The 21,832-nt window shown below is 38.7% G+C and overlaps 1 protein-coding gene across 5 annotated transcripts in view; it reads left to right on the forward strand.

Annotated features, from left to right (window-relative positions):
* GRID1 (glutamate ionotropic receptor delta type subunit 1) overlaps nucleotides 1-21,832 on the forward strand; it is a 710,419-nt gene that overhangs the window by 428,160 nt on the left and 260,427 nt on the right. The gene's annotated exons all lie outside the window — the stretch shown is intronic.

Raw genomic sequence — 21,832 nt, forward strand, 5'->3', positions numbered from 1 at the left:
GTTCTCTCTAGTGCAACCCCTTCTGTCTTGTCAATGAATCATAAAGACATTTTTTCCACAGGTATTTGAAGTATATTAATATCAAGGCCAAGTTCAGACATGGAGCACAGGGGAGTTGAAAATCTATGCAAAATATATGTTCAGACACAATTCCCGCTCAGAGTCTTTACTCCTCCTGAGAGTCTTTGGAATCCATCAGTGTCCTTAGAGGAAGGCAAGGGCCTTCCTGCCCCCATTCCTCCAGATGTGTCTTCTGTTTATGGCCCCTTGCTTAGAGAGCGTGTTACTTCTAAAAGCAATCTGTGATGCTGCTTCTGTGTCTGTTCTTCTGACGTGTGTGGGTAGTTTTCATTGAAGAATGCATCCATTGCTTAAATTTAGGCTTCGTCAAACTCAGTTTTTATTTTTTTTTTAAATAATTTTAACAGACAATATTGATGCTTATTTTTAAGCATTTTTATTTTTATAGTTGAAGGAAATTAGTGGGGGGATAATTCAAGTGACATTTGATGTTGAGATTCAAAAAGGTAAGCTTTATAACTTCAAAAACACACAATGTCAACACTGCATATCAAAATATACAAAGTAAATATCCTTAAATCAAACTCTACTAGATTCTCAAGCAGCATTTGTCTTTCTTTGAGCACGTTTATCATTTTGTGTGTGCGCCGTGAAATTGATGTTCACCAACATTTACATCTAGTCCTTGCAAGCCTATTTATATTATTTTTTGCAAGGTTAAGCATTTATTGGGATTGGGCTCAGAAACTGAAATGAATCAACAGGTAAAACTTGTTGTAAATACGATTTAGTTACTGGAAACATAAATGTACTCTTGAATGGTGGATTCGTTTGAATGGCCTCCTCTCCTCCAAAAACCAAATGTATGCTTGCAGCACCAACTATTTGTTTGGTGAACCCTTTAAGGTGCTGGCTTTGATGTTTAGTGAGAACTATTACTGGTAGCAACTCTTACTACTTTTTCGGAAGGGGAGGTGTCCAGTCACACAGGCTGTCAGCTTTGAAGACAAAGAGGAAGCCTTGTCTAGATGCACTAAGTTGCTACTGAATCAATGCCCTTCTTCTGGTTGTAGCTATTGTTGTATTTTGAAAGCTACCTTAAAAGAATGTTGCACCCATTTGAGTCAGTACAGATTTTGCTTCATATGTACAAAAGGTCAACTGTATTAAAATTTAAATAATCGTATAGAAAATAAACCTTTATTGAAGATTGATGTTCCTAGACAGATGAGTATTCCAGAAAAGCATTGAAGTTAACATGTTAGAGTAGGGGATCTTGGAGTTAGGATATCCAGAGTTCCATATAAAGCTATGGCACTGATTGACTGTTTGGCCTGGGTTAAGTCACTTAACATCTCCCTTTATTTTATCTATCCGTAAACTGCTATAATTAGATGCCTGGCAAGGTTTTGTGAGGCTTCATCGATTAATGTTGGTAAAGACCTTTGAGATCTTTGGAGGTGTTTCATGTTGTAGGGGCTTGTTTCTGCACCATGGAAGTCAATACTAATTCTGCCATTGATTTCATTGTGGGCATGTTCAGTCCCTAACTGATCGTGATGCCACGGTATGAAGTCCAGTGAAAGTGAATGGAAATTGGTTTCCATCCCACTACATCAATGCTGCCTTTAGTGGTCAGAAGGTTGAACGCTGTAATTTAAACATTTAATAGTTTATTCAAGTTCTTCTGAGTGATAAGTTTGTCTTGAAGCAGAATGGAAATTATTTGCAAGTTTAAATTTCAGTCATATTATCTGATGGCCAGTAGAAGAAAGCTCCAAAAATCTGATTGTAATTCAACATGTCCTTTTTTATAAAAAACAATATGGACTTCCTGAATGTGACAGATTTATCAGTATGGGAGCTTTCGGAGCATGGTACTGTGCAAAATGGGTACAATGATCATCCAGTTCCAAAGGGTACATCGTTGTAGTGAATTTAGATGTAATTACTGTCCCCCCCATTTCAGGAAAGAAAATTAGCTCTTCCAAAGAAACTGAGTGGGGAAAAAAAGTAATTAGCAATTGTCACATTTAATTTATTGATGGCAGATTTGTGGCAGAAGAGTAACAACCAGCTAGTGGACTACAGGGTATTTATTAATTCCCTTTTCATATTTAAGACTTCACAATCTTAGTTCGCAACTTTCACAGATTGTCTTTCAGAATGTTGAAAATACACTAATAAATGTCTATTTTTTTCAGAACCAGATGTCTTTAAGAGCTCATACAGTGTTGACTGAGTCTGTCAGTAACAAGACACTGGACAAATAACTGCATGAGTGACCTCTAAAGCCTCTCCTAATCTTTTTCAATCTAGTTTAGTTCAGTTCAGTTTACTGTTATTACACATGTTTATGTGTGGCGTCCATCACTGCAGGGATTGTGTTTTGGAGAGAGCTTTATATCAGAATATTTTCCTAATGTGATTTATTATCCCATTGACTTGAAACTATGATTTTGTTAATGAATATTCCATTTTTATAGCTTCCCTTTTCCCTCTGAGGTTGAATTGAGGTTGCAGTGATATAATGAAATTATTTTGTTACCATCAGTGACATAGAAATTGACTAGCTACTTTTTTGGAATGTTCTTTAATAAGGTACTTTTAGTCTCCAGCCATAGCAGCCTTGGATTTGGTCATTATTTGAAAGAAATTTGTGATGGCATGTGTAGACAGTCAGGAAAGAGTTAATAAATGGTCCCATTACCTCTCCAGCTGTCACGGAGGGCCTTATTAGTAGCTCCTGGCACAAAAGGCTGCAACTCAGACAGAGGCGTTTCTGCCAGTGAGGCTGAGTGTGGCCTTGAGGAAGTGCCTCAATAGCCAGGTAAGAAGAAGCTGCATGAGGAGAGAGAACTCCAAAGTAGAGAATGGGCCTGAGTCCCCATTTCCCTTCCCTGCCCCACACACTTAGTAAGAGGGGAAAGACAAGCCTGAGGACTAAAAGTGACAGACTGATGTCTCTTGGATAGGAACTGAAGGGATGGCCTACAGGCTACTAGACTTTGGGTTTTTTCTGTTTGGACTTTTGTTACCCTGAAAGGTGGCCTGCCCAGATGGTCAGGCCATAGAAGCTGCAGTCTGTACAGCACCAGATGACAGAAAGCAAGGGTTGCTACAGCAGAAGAACCCCTGCAATGCCACACCCTGATGTGAGCGGGGTGGAGAGTTTGCCCTGTGGCAGAACTTCTCCAAAGAAAACTCGGATACTGTAGGAAGTAGTATTCAGTAGGTGACACTTTTTTGACCCAATGCATCAGTTTTGTGCTTTTGAGATATCTAATGAGAGATTGAACATGACACTTTCTGCAAGGTTCTAATGTGTTCCAATTTCGGTATCTAGATTCTGCTTACAGTACCTATACCCAATAAACTCCAGGAGGGATTGAAACTCCGTATCATACACTGTTGTGCAGTATTTCTGCATTCGGATCTCCCAAGCTATATAGGGTTAAGGGAAAGGGTTAGTGTCCTAGAGGAGTGCCTCCAAACCCTCTTCCCTGAGGAATGTTCCCAGGAAAACATATCTCCTTGCCAAAAGTATTACTGCAGGAGGTGTGACCAATTCCAAAGTGTCAATTCAGGATTATAATTCCAGGGCAAAATGTAGTAGATGAAGCCCAGCTATGTGGAAGTACAGAAAACTGTTATTTAAAAGCACATGTCTGGAACAAGTGAAAAAAGAATAGGGGGGAAAAGTGAAGGAAAATGCTTTTTGTACAAGTTCCTCCACATCTGTTTGATCCAATTTTAATTTTTCTCTGTTTCTCTTCCCTGCTTCCCATTAAGTTTATTTAATTTAATCTTTGATTGAATTTCTCAATCTACTGCAGAGACAGTTGCAAAGTAAAATAGCCTGCATGGAGGAAATTTGTATGGTGTATTAAATCTTTCACAGAACCAAATACATAATCCCCTGCCGTTTCTTATACTGAATGATGTGCAGAACTTACTGGCAGGGAGCCCTGCGCAGATGGATGTCAGCACATTGGCGTACCTATTCCCTTAACTGAGTTAGCACTCTTTTATTTTGGTGATGAAAAGAATGGAGATTTTTTTCATTGGCTTGGGGGGGAAAAAGGGGGGATATAAATGCTTCCTAATGTCTGCTTTCTTCAACAACAAAAAAAAAATCTCTAAATATATAAGATGCTTTAAACCAATGTTTTGATAGTAACAACTAGGAATTCAGGTGTGTGACACCTACAGGAAGCAATAAATACATACAGAGTTTCATGCCCACTCTTTGAAAATGTACCTTTTCAATAAATATTTGCGTATTGCTGTTTGAATAGGTCATATTGTAAATGACATTACCGTGTAAAAGTGTCCATGCCTTCTGTTGTACAGCTGTGTGTGTATTTGTGCATGTGTTAATATCAAGAAACATTTGTTTCTTTATATTAATTGGAAAGAAGTTTGTATATAATATGATGCCAGATGTGCAGTCCCAACACAAATCACTCCAGAAAAAAAATCAGGCATGATTATGTGAGGAAATAATGAAGCTAAAAGTTTGTGAGAGTAATTTGTCAAGTAAATGAATCTCAACCTGAACTGTATGAGCATGGAGTGATACTTTATCTGTCACAGAAACCTGTTACCTAGTGGGAAGGATAACTCCTTGCTTTCTTTTATTCTTTCGTAGTCACATTCACCCATCTTAAATATATAGTAAGACTTTTAATCCACAGTGACACGTGTGTGAAAAGGGAATAATACTTTTTCTGGATCTCAGTGGAGCAAGTATTGAAATAAACTCAAACTGGCATAGCATTACCCAAATTCTTTTTGTAACTATTAAATAGAAGGACATTTTCAAAATGTAGTAGGTTTTCTTTTTAATTATGAAATATTACTCATTATTAGAAGTTTAAAACCCTATTTAAATTCTTCCATTTGCATTTTTATTTTCAAATTAAGTTTATCTGTGAGTACTGAAATGCCGACACTAAGTTTTACTTTGAGGAAAAACAGCAAAACTCGTATTTACATGAGAAATAGCATGTAGTTGTCATTTTAGAATACAATATTGTATTATAACTACAATACAATATTATAATTGTAGATTTTATAATAATGCGCAAGAGGGCAAAGTTAAGGAGGCACATTCAGCCTTCAGTATTTCTCTATGTCAATATGTTTAAGGCCTCATTTCTGCAAACTTTTACACATGGGAGTAGACCCAAACTCCTGTGTGTAATGTGTAAGAGTTTGCCAGATCCGGGCCTTAAAACACTCATGCACATGCTTAACCTTACATTTGCTTCAATGGGACATTAGATGGGTGCAGCTGTCCATCCACATGCTGTGAAGTGCAAGATTGGGGCCTCCATTGGTAACATGAATGTAACACAAATATATAGGTTAAAAACTTGTATTTTCCTATTAAAGTATGTGAATAAATAAATCCAGAATTATCAGGTTAGAGGACACTTAATAAAAAAAGTATCTTCTGGACAGTTTTCAACCCTGTCAGGCCATGGGAAGTTCATAAACTGACTCCAGGCCAGATGGGCTTGTCCACAATGTAGAAATTCCTGAAATAACTTATTAGCTTTATGTGTAGCTGTTAGCCATGATGCTAGCTAGCTACAATTTACTAAATTATATGGCAGTTCCTAGGGTTAATACAAGTTATTACTGAAAACATATGCACTTGAATTGTTAAACCCCCATAACATTTGCCTGTTTTTTGCTTGTTTTTTTGCAAACAAGAAATGTGCTTAGTCCTCAGTGGCCTCACTTTTACTAAGAAATTGAATCCAGTTTAAACTCTTGCTTTTAACAACCAAGTAAGCTGACACCATGCAAGACTATTCAGTGCAGATCAGGGCAGTTTCTTTTCAGCATTGTGCCAGCTAGTCATGAGTAAAAATTATTGGGACTAGGATTTACTCATGATTAGCTGACATAATGCTGAACAAGGCACGTGACAGTCTGTACTAACCAGTCAGTCATGGTCAGCTGCTTGTCACTTTACTCGATTGTTAAAAAGTGAGTTGAACCAGTATTAAATTTTCTAGTGAAGATAAACCCACTGAGTTCCTGCCATGACATTCCCATTTGTAGAGTTTGGTAGCTTGGTAACTTTTTAATTAAATGAGAGCAAAACATTAATTTAAATTACACTAAAAATGGGGAAAAGTATATTTTATTTTCACTGTTTCATGACTGAGACATTTCTGAAGTGTGCTTACTATAACTATAAAAACAAGACAAAATCACCTCTCTGCTGAAACCAAGGCTGGAGAATTTCAGCCCAACAGGTTGTATAAAGGGTAGTTGTAGCCATGTTGGCCCGAGTATATTAGAGAGCTAAGGGGGCAGGGGTGAGGTAATAACATCAGACCAACTTTGTTGGTGAGACAGACAAGATTTTTGGAGCTCTGAGTCACTTGAAATCTTCTCTCTCTCTCTCACCAATAGAAGTCGGTCCAATAAAAGATGTTATCTCATCCACCATGACTCTCCAGTGCCAAAGGTGACATTTTAGGAAATTTTTGAGCAACCGAAAGAAAGGGATTATAATAAGATTTGTGATGTAACCTAAACTATAGAGAGGAAGCGTGGTCCAGTGGTTAAGGCACTAGTCTAGAATTCAATTTCCTGTTCTGCGACAGACTTACTCTTTGACTTTGGGCAAGTCACTTTGCCTCCTTGTGCCACAGTTCCTGATCTATAAAATGGGGATAGTACTTCCCTACCTCACAAGTCATGTTGTCTGAATAAAAACATGTGAGATGTTCAGGATCTACTAAGGTACTCATATGAGGGTCATATAAGTGCCTTAGATAGACCTGTAGCAGATTTAAATATGGGGGCAGGAACTGTCATTTAATATATGGTTGTACAGCACATAGCACAACAGGTCTCTTGCCTGCTGTTACATCATTGTAAGTGTGTAATAATAATAATAATTAAGCACCCATGATAACACATACTTTCCAAACCATTACTAACTTCAGTGCCAGCAAGCATAATTTCACAAATCAATGACAATTAGAGTTGCTGACTTTCCATTAAAAGAAGGGGGATATTATTTAATATGCATCAAGGTTGAAGCGGACAAAGTTGGCTTAAAAATAGAAAATTTCAAATCTGCCAACCACTCTTCCTGGAAGTCAGAATCTAGGCATAACATCAACATGTTAATTAAGCTGCTTGGGTACAGATTTCATTTAGTTTTGATAAAAAGTTATTTCCTGTCAGTAATTAGCTGTTCTATGTTCTTCTGGTTGTTGTTCAATAGCAGGCCAGATCCGGACTGGCCCTAATGCAGTCACTAAAGGAAAGTAAGGCAGAGTAAGGCACTCACACAACAGCTCCTTTGGAACTGGGTGTGGTAATAGGGGGAGAGCAGGCTATGTGACTGCTACTTGTAAGCTGCTGCTCAGTAGCAGCCCTTGTCTAGCTTTATGGGCATACATAGGACATCTACATTTGCATTCACACTTGTATCGTTACAGATACTTTCTACTGTAGCTGTTCAGTATGTAACTTCATATGGTCATTTCTCAAGTCAAAATCAATCTTTCAAACAAAGCAAAACTTGCCCAGGCTAAGTTTCAAACCTCAGCTGCTGTTGCTGCAGCTCAGTTTAAAATCAAGTGGTGTTAGCATTTTCCCCAAATGATGAGAAAACTATCCAGTCTTTTTTTTTTTTTCATTCACCCAAAACTCGGAAATAACTCAAGGGATATTTATAACCTTAAACAGGGAAGAAAAACATTGCCCTTTGGTGGATTTCAGCCAAGAAAGAAAATGTTTCAGAAAGTTATGATTGTGTGAAATGAGAATATAATGGAAGCTTTATTAAACCCTTTAACTAAAATAGTCATTGCTGGAGACAGCTATAATAGATATAAATGTGTTTTAATCTTAGCTTATGTATTGTTTAAAATCAGATGGTATCATTAAGCATTTAGACACGAGACCAACTTTAAGCATCACATTAAGTTTTTAAGTTAAATACTTTAGTATTTATTGCATACTAAGTGAGCATTGAGTTGATGAACAGCTATTCTAATTCACCAATGTCATTTTTGCCATAAGAACATAAGAAAGGCCATACTGGATCAGATCAATGATCCATCTAGCCCACTATCCTCTCTTCCAACAGGGGTCAGTGCCAGGTGCTTCAGAGTGAATGAAGAGATCAGGCAATCATCGAATGATCCATTCCCTTTCTTCCACTCCCAGCTTCTGGCAGTTAGGGGCTTGGGATACCCAGAGCATGAGGTTGCATCCCTGACCTATCTTGGCTAATAGCCATTGATAGACGTATGCTCTTATCTAATTCTTCTTTTGAACCCCATTATAATTTTGACCTTCCCAATGTCCCCTGGCAACAAGTTCTACAGGTTGACTGTGTGTTGTGTGAAGATGTACTTCCTTTTGTTTGTTTAAACCTGCTGCCTATTAATTTCAGCGGGTAACCCCTGGATCTTATGTTATATAAAGGACTAAATAACATTTCCTTATTCACTTTCTCCAAACCATTCATGATTTTATAGATCTTTATCATATCCCCCTTAGTTGTCTCTTTTCCAAGCTGAAAAGCCCAGTCGTTTTATTCTCTCTCCTCATATGGAAGCTGTTCCATGTCCTTAAATCATTTTTGTTACCCTTTTCTGTACCTTTTCCCATTCTAACATATCTTTGCTGAGATGGGGTGACCAAACTGTATGCAGCATTACAAATATGGACATTCCATGGATTTATATAATGGCATGATGTTTTCTGTTTTAGCTATACCTTTCCTAATGGTTCTTAACGTTTTGTTCGCTCTTTTGACTGCTGATGCACATTGAGTGGATGTTTTCAAAGAATAATCCGCAATGATGCCAAGATCTTTCTTGAGTGGTAACAGCTAATTTAGGTCCCATCATTTTGTATGTATAGCTGGGATTATGTTTTCCAATGTGTATCATTTTGCATTTATCATCACTGAATGTCATCTCCCATTTTTTGTGGCCCAGTCACCCAGTTTAGAGAGATCCCTTTGTAATGCTTCACAGTCTGCTTTGGACTTAACTATTTTAAGTAATTCTGTATCAACTGCAAATTTTGTCACCTCACTGTTTATCCTTTTTCCAGATCACTTATGAATATGTTGAAAAGCATTGGTCCTAGTCCCTGGGGGACACCACTATTTACCTCTCTCCATTCTGAAAACTGATCATTTATTCCTACCTTTGGTTTCCTGCCTTCTAACCAGTTACCATGAAAGGACCTTGCCCCTTATCCCATGACTTTTGCTTCAGAGCCTTCAGGTGACAGACCTTCTCAAAGGCTTTCTGCAAGTCCAAGTACATTATATCCACTGGATCACCCTTGTCCGCATGCTTGTTGATCCCCTTAAAGAATTCTAATAAATTGGTGAGGGATGATTTCCCTTTACAAAAGCTGTGTTGACTCTTCCCCAACAAATTCTGTTCATCTATGTGTCTGATAATTCTGTTCTTTACTATAGTTTCAACTAGTTTGCCTGGTACTGAAGTAACTTATCAGCTTGTATTTGCTTCCTGTAATACTTCCTGCATACATGCAGAACGTTACAATGAGTTGCTGATCCAAGAAAACACAAAGAATCATGAGACCATAGTAATTGGAGCTCAAGGCATTAACAGGTATCAGACTAAATATTTGGACAGCAAGTTCTTCTTTAAAGATAGGAGTTGGAGGAGGATCCAGGAATGGGATAGGACAGTTTCCAGGGTGCAATTGCCTCATTAAGAGTTGTTAGTTCACGGGGATGGGTTTGGGCAAGTTTTTTTGAGAAAATGAAGTTTTTATAAGGAAAGGAATTATGGCTACAGCTGTTCAAAAAGAGAAAGAGAGCTTGAAAAGTTAAATGAATTCAGGTAAAAATCCAAATATTTTGAAACTTTCAGAGCTTACTACATTTTGAGGTTCATTCAGCATTGATTTCTGTTACCACACACAACTCTGCTGCTTATTGTTTCGCCCACAATATATGGCAATCAAGCAAAGCTTTAAATACTCTTCCCAATTACATACACTCTTTTTATAGTAACACTCCAATGAACCAATTATTACTTCACAGTTAGCTCCAGTTAGCAAAAACTGTCTACTGAATTTTCCACTTTACTGTGGGACTTACTGACCTATCTTGCTTGTGCAGTCATTCATATTTTACAATTTAGAGCCAGTTTAATCAGCTGAGGATATGTCCCTTTATGTTAAGAAATGACCCAAAAGTCAGATTCTAGCTTCCGTGTAGACTGTGGAAGCAGCTATAAAGCCAGCGTATGCAGGTACCCAATGATTTCCCCCATATGAAAACCATTCTGTGCTGTAGGACTGGCATAGCCCTTTGTCACTTCTGCTTACTCTTTCATTTGGAAAGAGAAGCTGAATGCCAGTTAAGCTGAATAAGCAGAACTTTATTAAATCTTGTGCACCGTCCTGTCCTGTCCATGTGCCTGAATTGCTTCCAACGTAGCTCCCTGTGTTCCCTGTTTTCCAGATGTTCCATCACTCCAGGGAACATGGGACCCTGTCTGCCGTTCCAGTGATAATACATCTTTCCTATTTTACAAAATTTTTATTCAAAACATTAAAAAGCAAATAATTACCACCCAGTCCCTTTGGCCAAAAGTTTCTAGCTCATAGCAGAGTTGGAGTCTCATCTTTCCAACAGACTCAGCTAGTTACATAGTCTTTGAGATAATTTGGTGACCACACCAACAGTGACCTCTGTCTCCCTGTCAACAGTGTCTGAGTTTAGCAAGCTATCCCTCTGTGCACTGTCCTCCCTCCCTGTCCCCTGTGGGGTTGGCCTCTGAATGACTCGGTCTGTGTTTCATGATATCTGTATCTCTATGGACTCTCTGGGTATTGTGTCTGCTGGCTCATAAGTGACTGCTTTTCCCTGTTGTGTAGTTACCTTGTATGGCCTGGGTGCTACTGCACCCATCACGACTTCTTTAATCCATTCCTTCTGGTGTGTCTCTAATGGCTGGATCCACATGGAAGTGCCTGTTTCCAGGGTTGGTAGGTCCTTGGCTGACCTCTCGTAATGGTGAATCATTAGCAATCCCTCGATTTGAGGGTCATCTCTACCACAAATTTACATATGAGTCCTGAGATGACTCAGGAGTCCAATCCTGGAACTGTCTGCAATATGTACAGATATTTCCTAATGGGTCAGCTGCCTGCTGGTAGAAAATTTTCTTTTTCCTTCTCTCTTTTCAGCTTTGAAGGCAAGATGCTTCTCCTCAAAGCAGGCCACTGTCTGATGGAGGCTATGGTGCCATTGAGATCGGTTAGTGGCTTGCTCCTCCCAGCTTATGACTGAGAGTCCCAACAGGCCTTCGTTAAATCAATGAAGGCCATGTACAGGTCCTGATTTTGCTCCCGAGACCGTCACCTTGTTGTGGTGAAGGGGCTTGCTTTTTCCAGTGATCCTCAGAGCTAGATGGCTGGGAGATTTGTGCTCCTGGTAGGGTTACCCAAGGCATGAGGTGTGGGGGGAGGTTCCAGACAAAACACGGTGCAACCCCCATCCCCTAAGTCCTCCGTGGTGGATTAGGTGGAAGAGATGCTTTCGGTATCTCAACGGCTGTTAAAGTGGATGAAGGCTGATGCAAGCTGGAGATCTCTAGTTGTGTCAGACCTTCCCCTGCCACTGGGCTTCAAATCTCCAGCTTGTCATGATTGTGCGTTCACTGTAGGTGCATCAGCCTCCCCACATTAAAAGAAATCACACTCAGGCTTCTACCACAGCAAATAATAATCTCCAATCCTCCAAGTCCTACAGCAACAGATTAGTGGTGATGGGCAAGGTTTAGCGAATCTGACAGCCTCTACCTATGAATCTGCACGTAGTCGGCAGTAGTTAGACGGTCATCTGGCATCTGAACTGAGACAGCTGCAATTTGGCAGCTGCTAAGGTGACTGAGCAATCCTTTTTAGGATCCCCTCTGCTCACTCCATATGGGGAGAGGGCTAGAAAAGGTGCCCCAAATCTATACTCTCACCCACTCCTGGCAGAATTAGCGCATCCAGCGGGATCACTCTTCCTGCGTTCAAAATTATAAAAAGACAGTGACTTTTCTTACAAGAATGTTTGCACCTTCTTGCATAACAAAGAAAATGTATGAAGGAGAACTGCTATCGTTTCCATGGAGCTTGCCAGATGTAACATCGAAGTCACTGCCCGGGTGAGACAAGGTGCCTGGATGAAGGTCAACTGAGAGAAGAAAGTGGAGGTTACAACTTTTTCTGGAAAAGTAAATCTGCAGAGGAGAGGCACATTTCATGATGTTGGCTTTGCAATTCAGAAGACATTTGTTAAGCAGCACGCAGAACTACTGTAGGAATCAATGAATGCCTTATGACTCGCCATTTCAATCTTAGCAACAACAAGTTTGTCGTTGTCATCAGCGCATATGCCCCAACACTTGATGCTGACAAGAATACCAAAGAACAATTCTACCCCGATTTGACTGAGTCCTGACTAATACTCCCAAGGAAGACAAGATTATTCTCCTTGGAGATTTCAATGCTAGAGTCAGGTGAGAGTCAGATCTTTGAAATGACACTTTTGGAAAAGAAGGAGTAGGGAAGGCAACTCCAACAGTATCCTCCTCCTGTGTAATGCATGGAACATGGCCTGGTTATCACAAAATACTATCTTTAAACAAAGAGAGAAGTATAATTGAATACGGTGTCTGGAATGCCATGTCTCGGCAAGTAGGCCCTCAGTTTGCCAACCACTGACTTGCTTCGTGACTGGGGCAGGGCATCAACCTCCCAAAAATCTGAGTAATAGTCAACTGTAATCAAGTACTCTTTTTCTTTTAAAGTAAGTCAGTCTGCTTCTGTCAGAGCTTATACAGAGCTCTTCTTCAGAGCTGGGAAAGGTACCTGGGAAAAGTACCTTTCCCAGATCTGAAGAAGACAAGCTGTGTGTAGCTCAAAAGCTGTTCTTTCACCAACAGAAGTTGGTCCAATAAAAGATATTGCCTCACCTATCTTGTCTCAGTCAAAAGATTGTCATTTGTATAAACCTAGGGGGCCTTTCCCATGAGGCAAATGATAGGCTTGTGTCTGATGCTCTAGACTGGGATGCAGTAAAGAAGGGTTCCATTTCCAGCTTTGCCACAAGCTTCCTCAGTGACCTTGAGTGTGTCAATCTCCCTCAGTTCCACATCTGAGGAGGGTAGAATGTTATGTACTTGGTCTGTCTTGTTCATTTAGACTGTTAGTCCTTTGGAGCAGGTGTGGTTTTGTACAATGCCCAATAAAATGGGGATCCAATCTCAATGAGCCTCTAAATGCCACTACAATACAAATCTCAATAATATTGGGGGAACAGATAAAGTCTGAGGTGCTCCAGACACTTACATCATGAAGCGTAACAAAAGCAGGAGTAAGTTCAACTAACATATTCAACTCTCACTCGAAAGTGGTTGCTCCTTTTGTGATTCGTGACTGTTGTTTGCATCTTATATGAAAACATCATGCCATGTGGTGTGGTGCACTGTATGAGACAGGAAGCACTTAACAGAAAATTCAATGTTTCATCAGTGCCTTTTACATGCAACTCCTTCTGGAGTGTCACTTTGATACAGTTCTTTTTTTTTTTTTCTTCCCCAAACTCCAGCTATACTTCAGAAGCTTGCATGCATGCTTCATTTATACATCTGTCTTTCTTTCATTGCATGTTGGTTCCTCCCAAACACAGGCAATGCTGTATTTACTGCAAGAAGTAACATAATGTTCCAAGAAGTGGTAAACTGTTAACAACAAAAAAAAATCTCATTTTGTTTTGCTACATGTACATAAATTTCAATGGAGATGGGTCAAGGTAATAGTAATGTTGTGAGTATGCTAGTCACAGGTGGTCACCAACCTAACCAATGGGACTGACTTACTTTTTGGTCAGAAATAATCAGAACTTGTTGATCTTCAGGGCCAGTCTCATCTATCAACCCAAGATCTGGGGGAGAGGAAAGTATAATAAGAGCTGGTGTGTGTGATAATGGAGGGCATTGATGATGGGGGTTTTAATATTTTGATTTAGTCTTTGATTCATTATTCAGGGAGAAAGAAGAGTAGTAGATGGTTCAGTCTTTCTGTGCAACTCCATTTTTAGTTTATGGCAAAGTCACAAACAGCCTAGCAATAGGCACACTTTTATAATGCATTTGAAACAGAAAGAAATAACCTAAATGAATATGCAGTATTACAAATGGGAAAGAGCTGTCTGGAGCTCTGAAGGGGTGGAGTGGACTGTGCTTCCAATATTAGTCTTGTAATCAAAAGTGTCTTATTAACGTAGGAAGGAGATAAAGGCTGATCATTCCTGTACTAAGAATTCCCATCTTATTGTGACAATGGGCCCATAAATCATCCTAGACACATTATTGAAAAACCTACGGAAAATTAGGTTTTCAAGGAGATATGGGACAGTTTTCAACTCCTAATCATTTAAAAGATATTCAAAGCAGACTCTTCATACATACTGAATCCCCAGGTTATATTATAAAATACCACTTTTATCTGACACAAACATTATCCTGTTTAATAATGTGCAAGATGTTACATAAGGATCATCTGGTTATCTATTACATCATGGTATTAAACAGCTGTTAATCTTCTTTGTAAACAGTCTATATAGAAACTTTTCTGCTTATGGAACGTATTGTGTTTCTTTTGCCTCGTTACTTTTTCTAAGTATTCTTTCTTGGTAAAGAAGATATTTGTTTCTCAAAAGTTTCTCTGCTACTTCTTATCTCTCTCTTCTGTTTGTGAAATATAGAAGTTCCTAGTGATGCCTCACAGGATTATGACTTCAGGTGGGGAATAAACATAGAAGTAGATGAATATTTAAAAGAATCAATCAATCAACAAATAAGGTATAAGCTCTTCCCTGGATGTGGAAAGAGGCTGATAAATGCAAATATTACAATAAATATCAAGTGGAGTAGAAGTTGGCTATTCTGTTTTATCACCTTGTCATCGTGTTGCTCATATTCTATGGTGATAAGTGTGGTATACAAACATTTGCTGTTGCCACTAGGCTGTCTTCATCAAAAGTTAGAGGAAGGTTTTAATTTTTCATCCTTCACAAGACTTTGAATTTGAAGCAGCTAATAGAGACGGGAGAGGACGGTTGGGATGTTGCTTGGAGTCTGATCATCTCTTATACAATAATTTAATGTAGTTTTATGAAACAGCCACCATAGTGGACAAAAGGATCTAGTTTTTCTAAATCAGACACCACATGCACACAGAAAACCCCCATCCAGTTGAACTCCTCTGTGTAGTGCCCTATCTGACTAATGTACATAACTTCACTCCATTAGTATTTCTTTCAACTAATTGCTGTGGTAGATGTGGTGATACAGAACAGGGTATGGTTAGCTGATTTAAGTGGCAAGTTACCTTGAAAATTTGCTGTAAATTACAAGATTTCCTGCATGTTGCAACACAGACTATATGTATATTAGCTTCCACTGCATATCTTGTATACCCATCAGAGGGGTCACGTGACTGCAACTCCTGGCAGAAAAGCGATGCCAGTACACCAAGAAATGTAGCTGGTTTCTTTAAGATGTGATGATAAACCTGGAACAAGCTTGGAGAGGTAGCAGTCTGTGCGTGTGGTCAGTGTTTTTGTTTAGTATCTGTAGTTTGCATTCAAAGATCTCTGACATACTATGCCTGCTGCCCCTTTTGCAATAATGATCTGCGTATGTTACAGGGTGACGTTGTATATCCACTGACCCTTTGCATTTGAGTTCCTCTTCTATACAGTTTTGTTTTAAAGGGGAGGGAATCATGTGACAAATTTTATTTACATCCTTAAGTCCATAGTAATATGGAAAAAAACCCTAATGTATGTATATATATTAGAAACTATTAGAAAGTCAACATTTGCCAACCATAGGGAAGACTCTCCTGTTAATTTCCAATAGTTGTAACCTTTGGCTCATACTGACTTAAAGGTGATCACTGTATTTATAGATGCAGAACTGTTGCTTTAATAAAGGGTCTTCAAAGATGTGCATGCTGGTGTGTTATCTTTTCAAATAACCCAATAAAAGTGCATCCAAAAACAGTTGTTCTCCTTTCGGATCTGTTCAATGAATTAATAATTTACTTCCTAAACAATTACATCTGGAACAAAATGTGTTCAAAATCTCATGTGGAAGTTATTTATTTTGTTATAAATGACTAATTGTCTCACTTTTGCTGTTTTATTTTGTTTTTTGTATGTTAAGAGGTTTTTTCATAGAGTATTCTTTCAATAAGTATTATTAAAAATGTAAACTATCCTGTCCTGAACCTTTGGCGGAATAATTATGTACATTTAAACGTTAGCTCTGGAGGAATTTTAAGATTGCACATTGGAAGGTACTTGCTTTGTTAATTGTCTGCACCGAAATATTGTTACACTAACCCAAAAACAAAACAAATGAACAAACAAAAAAAATTGACTCAGTGTTGTGAGAATAACTTGCATCTCTATGCTGTAGAGGTTGTGCACATTTTTACATGTGGCATAGCTTATGAGGGTATCAGAAAGATGGAATCCTAGGAGGGAGAATCCTTACTGTCTTATTTATTTCCTTAGATCTGCATTTCAATGTCAGTAGCTTTGTGCAACTTTATCAGTGGAATGAGCCAGATTCCATTCAATGGTAATGGAGGAGAACTGTCATTTAAAATGAAAAGTTAGTGTGGAGTATAATATTGCAGGAGGTTTGTTAGGCAGAGGCCAACACTAGAGGGAACTCATGCTTGGCATCACTTTATCTTAATCTTTACTCTCTTGCCAGTCGAAGACTCCTATAGACTTTCTTCCTTCTAGGCAAAAGTGGAAAAGCCTGGAAACCTCTTGCTGCTATTTACTGTGTTACCCTCCATGTAAATTTCATATCTCAGAGTTAAATAGAATTGGTCAAATAATATTTGTCAAATATTCATTGATATGTTCAGGGACTGATCCAAAACCCACTGAAGGCAGCAGGAATCTTCATGTTGATTTCATCAGGATTTGGATCGGACCCAGATTATTCACAATTTTGCTTTTCATTATTTGACCAGTTCGTCTGTTAAACCTAAAAATCTGATCATTTTTACATGGATTGTAACTCCCTGAGACTGCTCCCAAAAGGGGACATTTAGGAAAGCTCGGAGAGAGGGCAGTAGGTGATTATGTGAAGATTAAGAATGTGCACCATAAATTAAATTGCATCCCTGGCCCCCATCAACACCTCCTTTTTGTTCCTTTTAATCTTCCTCATGTATTTTACACATCTTTATTTTGTGTGTGTCTTTTCTTTTTTTCCCTGCTCTTTCGCTGTTGTCTCACTTCATTTCACTCTCCATATTTTCCTATATTTATTCTGTCCCACAAAGTTCATTCTTTGCTTTGAGCTGGTGGTGGGTTGCTGACCTCTGCTGTCTCTAGCGGAAACCTTATTCTTGTATCTCATGCAAATCCTGCAGTTGCATCACAGGTTAGCACAGCAGAGACTAGCCTGGAAGTTTGGCACAACATTCACACTGATAAAACTGTGATTGGGTGAGGAAGCTGGGGTTTTTTTTTTTTGGCCTTTTGTCTTGTGCACTTGATATCTAATTACAAAGCACTCTGTATAGTGAACCATACGAACGGCCAATTAAGGGATCCTGTAGTTGAGCCACTGTATTACACTGAAGCTCTTTTCTTTTTTGCCTGCTGCATTTATAAAACAATACCAAATATCGGAAATGATGAGTTATTTAGAACCTGATTTTTAAAGATTCAGAGTAAAGCTTTTGCTGGTGCTTCTATGCTCAGCATTTCTGAATAACAGGCTGTTCGTTAATAAAGCCCTCCTCAGTTCTATTGCACTGTGGTGTTATTGAATGTAAACAGAAAGGCAAGGACTAAGTCTTTTGAATTGCCTCCTGATTTCATACAAAGCTGAATCATGGAAGGTGCTGTTTCCTGAAACTTCAAAGGGAATGAGTGGATTTAGCTCACAGGCAGCATCTGAAATCTTTAAGAGATGAGAGTATGTGCAGTATAATATTCATCAGCTAGGCAGACAAGAGCCATGGCTGCCTATGTGAAATGCAGATAAAATATCTGGTGTCACTATTATACTATTTTTAGACAGGGTATCAGCTAATTACGGGTAATTTGTTCACTGCGGGGTCTGTTTCATTATGTACGTCTTTTTCTATTCATTCTGTAGGATTGTTGGCTACTAATTGATTTTCCCCTAATCTCAATGCCTGTTACTGATGAATTTTGTAGGCATTTGAAAAGTTCTGTCCATTTGCCTTGCAGTCTTTTTATTCTAACTAGAGACAAATAATGTGGCACTTAAAGGTCTAGCCATTTAGCTCAATCCAGTCAAAAAGTTAGAACTTCTCCCTTTTCATGAAGAAATTTTGGTGTGTGCTTGGAAATACAGTCAACTCTCTTTAGCCATCTACTAGTAGCTTTCATCAGCCTTCAAAGGGATCAGTCTACTTTATGGCACTGGCAATTTCTTCCACACAGTCTCATTCACTTGCATGACCCTCATGAACATTTTGAGAAAGTATTTAGGGCTTTGACTTTATATTTACTTTGACAATTGTTGGGCAAAATTGCACAAGAGTCAAACAAAAGTGGGTATGCTATGGGGAGGCAAGACAAATGTAATTGGGATCCTTCTCCTTGCAAACTGTAGAATATCAAGTGCAATTTCTTGATTAGAAGACTTTAGACAAGGGTTTTAAGCAACCTTAAAAACTAGAGGAAGCCTTCCCTCGAAATGAGAGTTGGAATGCCAGTCGGAAAGTATATTGCTTTAAAATACTAACAAATGTGTACTAAAACCTCCAAACTCCAATGGACTGCTATTGCTCTTATTTGACACGCACAAAATGCAAACAACCGGATCCTCTGATGGTGATCTCTGTCTAGCCTCTTTCCCCCCCAACCCCTGAAAAAATTAAAATATACTTTCCATGCAAGTTTTAAATGCACTTTTACTAGACTATTTTGCTTTTAGATTACTCTGTCTGCAGAAAACAAAAACAAATGGCACGTGAACACGACAGGTAAATTTGATTAAAAATGGAATACTAAGATAAAACTGCCACAAGGGAGACTCAGCAGCGTGAAAAAATGAAAGAAGCTTTAGCCCCAGTTTTGGACCTTCCTTCCCCACTTGCCACACAATTCCTCCTTCCCCTATAAGGCATAAGTTACCCCACAGGCCTCTTGGAGCAGAGGCCTGGCAATCTGCTATAGTCCTGCAGAGGAAGTGACTCTCTGTAAGGTTGATACTGAGTGACACACTTCGCCTCCTGGTGAGATCCAGTCAGTGCACTGTTGGGTCCACTGATCTGCCTCTTACAAAATTTTCAGTGCATATTGGAATATGTGCCCTATTGGGCCCTGCAAGGGTTGTTGAATTTGCAGAATTGGAGCAGGTTTCACGCAAATCATTCTTCGCTGAGTTACTCGCCTCCCTCCATGCCAAATTTGAAAAAACAAAGCCCCTAAACACCGTATCATAGCCATGCCACTATTTTAAAAAAGAGATTCCTTTTCACACAATGTATAATTAAATTGTGCAACTCATTGCCACAGGATATCATTGAGGCCAAAACCTAACAATATTAAAAGTGGATAGGATAGCTATATAGAGAACAAGAATATTTTGGTTTATAATACATAATTTTAACCTAAATATGTGAGGAGATATTAAAACTCTGGCTTAGGCCCCGTCTACCCCTAAAAATTAGACCAGTGTTACTCAGATGTCAGTGAGCCAGATTAGTGATCAGCATTACCCAAAAGAGTCACAGTAATGTGAATTAATTGTTTAATTTACTATATTATATACTGATTTAAACAGTATGACAAGAAATATTTAGTTTATATATATTATTCTCACAGGAAAATGACTGACCAATGACTGACTGTATTTTATCAACTACAGTTGGTTAGTAACGTTGTAAAAGCATCCTGATTGATTAATAACTTAGATTGGTTAATAATTAAATCACACTGTTTTAATATCATGTGCTGCAAAGAGCTGCAGGAGACATGTTAAAGAACCACCTGAGGCTCGTGAGCATCAGTCTGAGTATCACTGAATTAGATCAACCTAGCTACATCACTCATGGCTGTGAAAAATTTCATTCCCTGGCCAATGTATTTAGATTAACCATAACCCCCACTGTGGACACAACCTAGCTACCACTTCTCAAAGAGATGGATTATCTACATTGATGGGAAAAAAACCCATTCCATTGATGTAGCAAGCGTCTACACTACAACACTACAGTGGTACAACTGCAGTGCCATAGCTATAGTGTCAATGTAGTGTAGACATATCCTTAAACCCTAAAGCATATCTCGAAGTACTAAGGAATAGGATGTTTCTTGCACCTCCTTCTGAAGCCTCTGATGATGACCATTGTTGGAGATCCGTGGGTTTGATCCACAATGGCAATCCCTATGTTAATAAAAAGAAAAAAAAAATGTCCTGCCTCACCATTTTGATGCACAGAAGAGTGAGAGGAGTCCAGACACATGCCTGCTCCTTTTCTCTCTCTCCACCCTTCAATGTGTGGCTTCTTTTTTACTTTAAAGATTTGTAAACTATAATAAAGACAATAGGAGACTTAGAAAGGTATAAAATAGTCTTATGTCTGATGTTTATGCAATGAACTACTCATTTGATTTATACATTAATGACCCATTTATACTCATTTATTCTTTAGTTTTTATACTGTATCTGCTATAATTTCTGAACATCTTTACATGCTTATAATGCCCAGAAAGGATGCTAAAGTAAAGTTAAAGATGTGGCATGAACTGAGAAGCACTTAATTTGTTAGTCACTCAATTTTTCCTGGGCTTTGCATAGTAAATGAAGCTGGTGTAATAATTCCTATGAGGTACAATAGTCATACACTATGATCAGTTGAAGCCTTTTCAGAGAATCTTAATTTTGCAACATTTCTATTTAATAATTGTAATGGAAACAACATTCTGGCCTTGAAACCATATTAACTATTTCTTTAAAAGGAACCACTGGTGAAGTAATAATACTTAACCCTACAGCAGTTTTTATCTTCTAAACACTTTACAAACATTAATTATTCCTCAAACACCTCTCTGTGATAGGAAAGAAAGTATTAATATGTGATGCCCTTAGTTAATAAGAGACACACTCAGACTGTTGAGAACTGCAGTGGCACCTCTAGGGATGTTAGCCTTAAAAGCACAATTAATTTTTATGGTTTGCTTTCATCTGAAAATGTATCTGCCATTGAAGTTGAACTGGTTGATCTACTGAGATTAAGGATAAATGAACAGGTTTAGCCAGTGAAAGGAAGGGAATGGTGTGCTGAAATTTTATAACCTGACAGTGCAGATTTGTGGGGAAGCATCAATCTAGCAAAATGTAAAGTCAGATCAGTGGTCTTTACAGGGAGGTCAATGTGGGGGGGGGGGGGGAGGGACACAACATGCCAGCTCATCAAAGAGACAACCCAGTAGGAGCAGTTCTTCAGGACATCCTTGTGGTCCGTGAGGGGATGGGCAACATGCTGGCACTGGAGAGCAATAAATCAGGCAAGATGTGGTAACGGCATATTAGAGGTTGAGTGTGTTGTGGGAAGGTAGGGACTGTGGCAAGAAGGATCCCACCAATAGTTTTGGTGATTGTTATTCACTTAAGCGCTTATCCAGATAAAACCCCTGAACTCTTTGATTTTCGCCAAACACCAGCTGAGATGGTAGTACATACTTCTCACAAATTGTTACCGGTTCACC

This window comes from Emydura macquarii, unplaced genomic scaffold (assembly GCF_026122565.2).
Source record: "Emydura macquarii macquarii isolate MOO-44397 ecotype Brisbane River unplaced genomic scaffold, CSIRO-AGI_Emac_v2 contig_1390, whole genome shotgun sequence".
NCBI classification, from domain to species: Eukaryota; Metazoa; Chordata; order Testudines; family Chelidae; genus Emydura; species Emydura macquarii.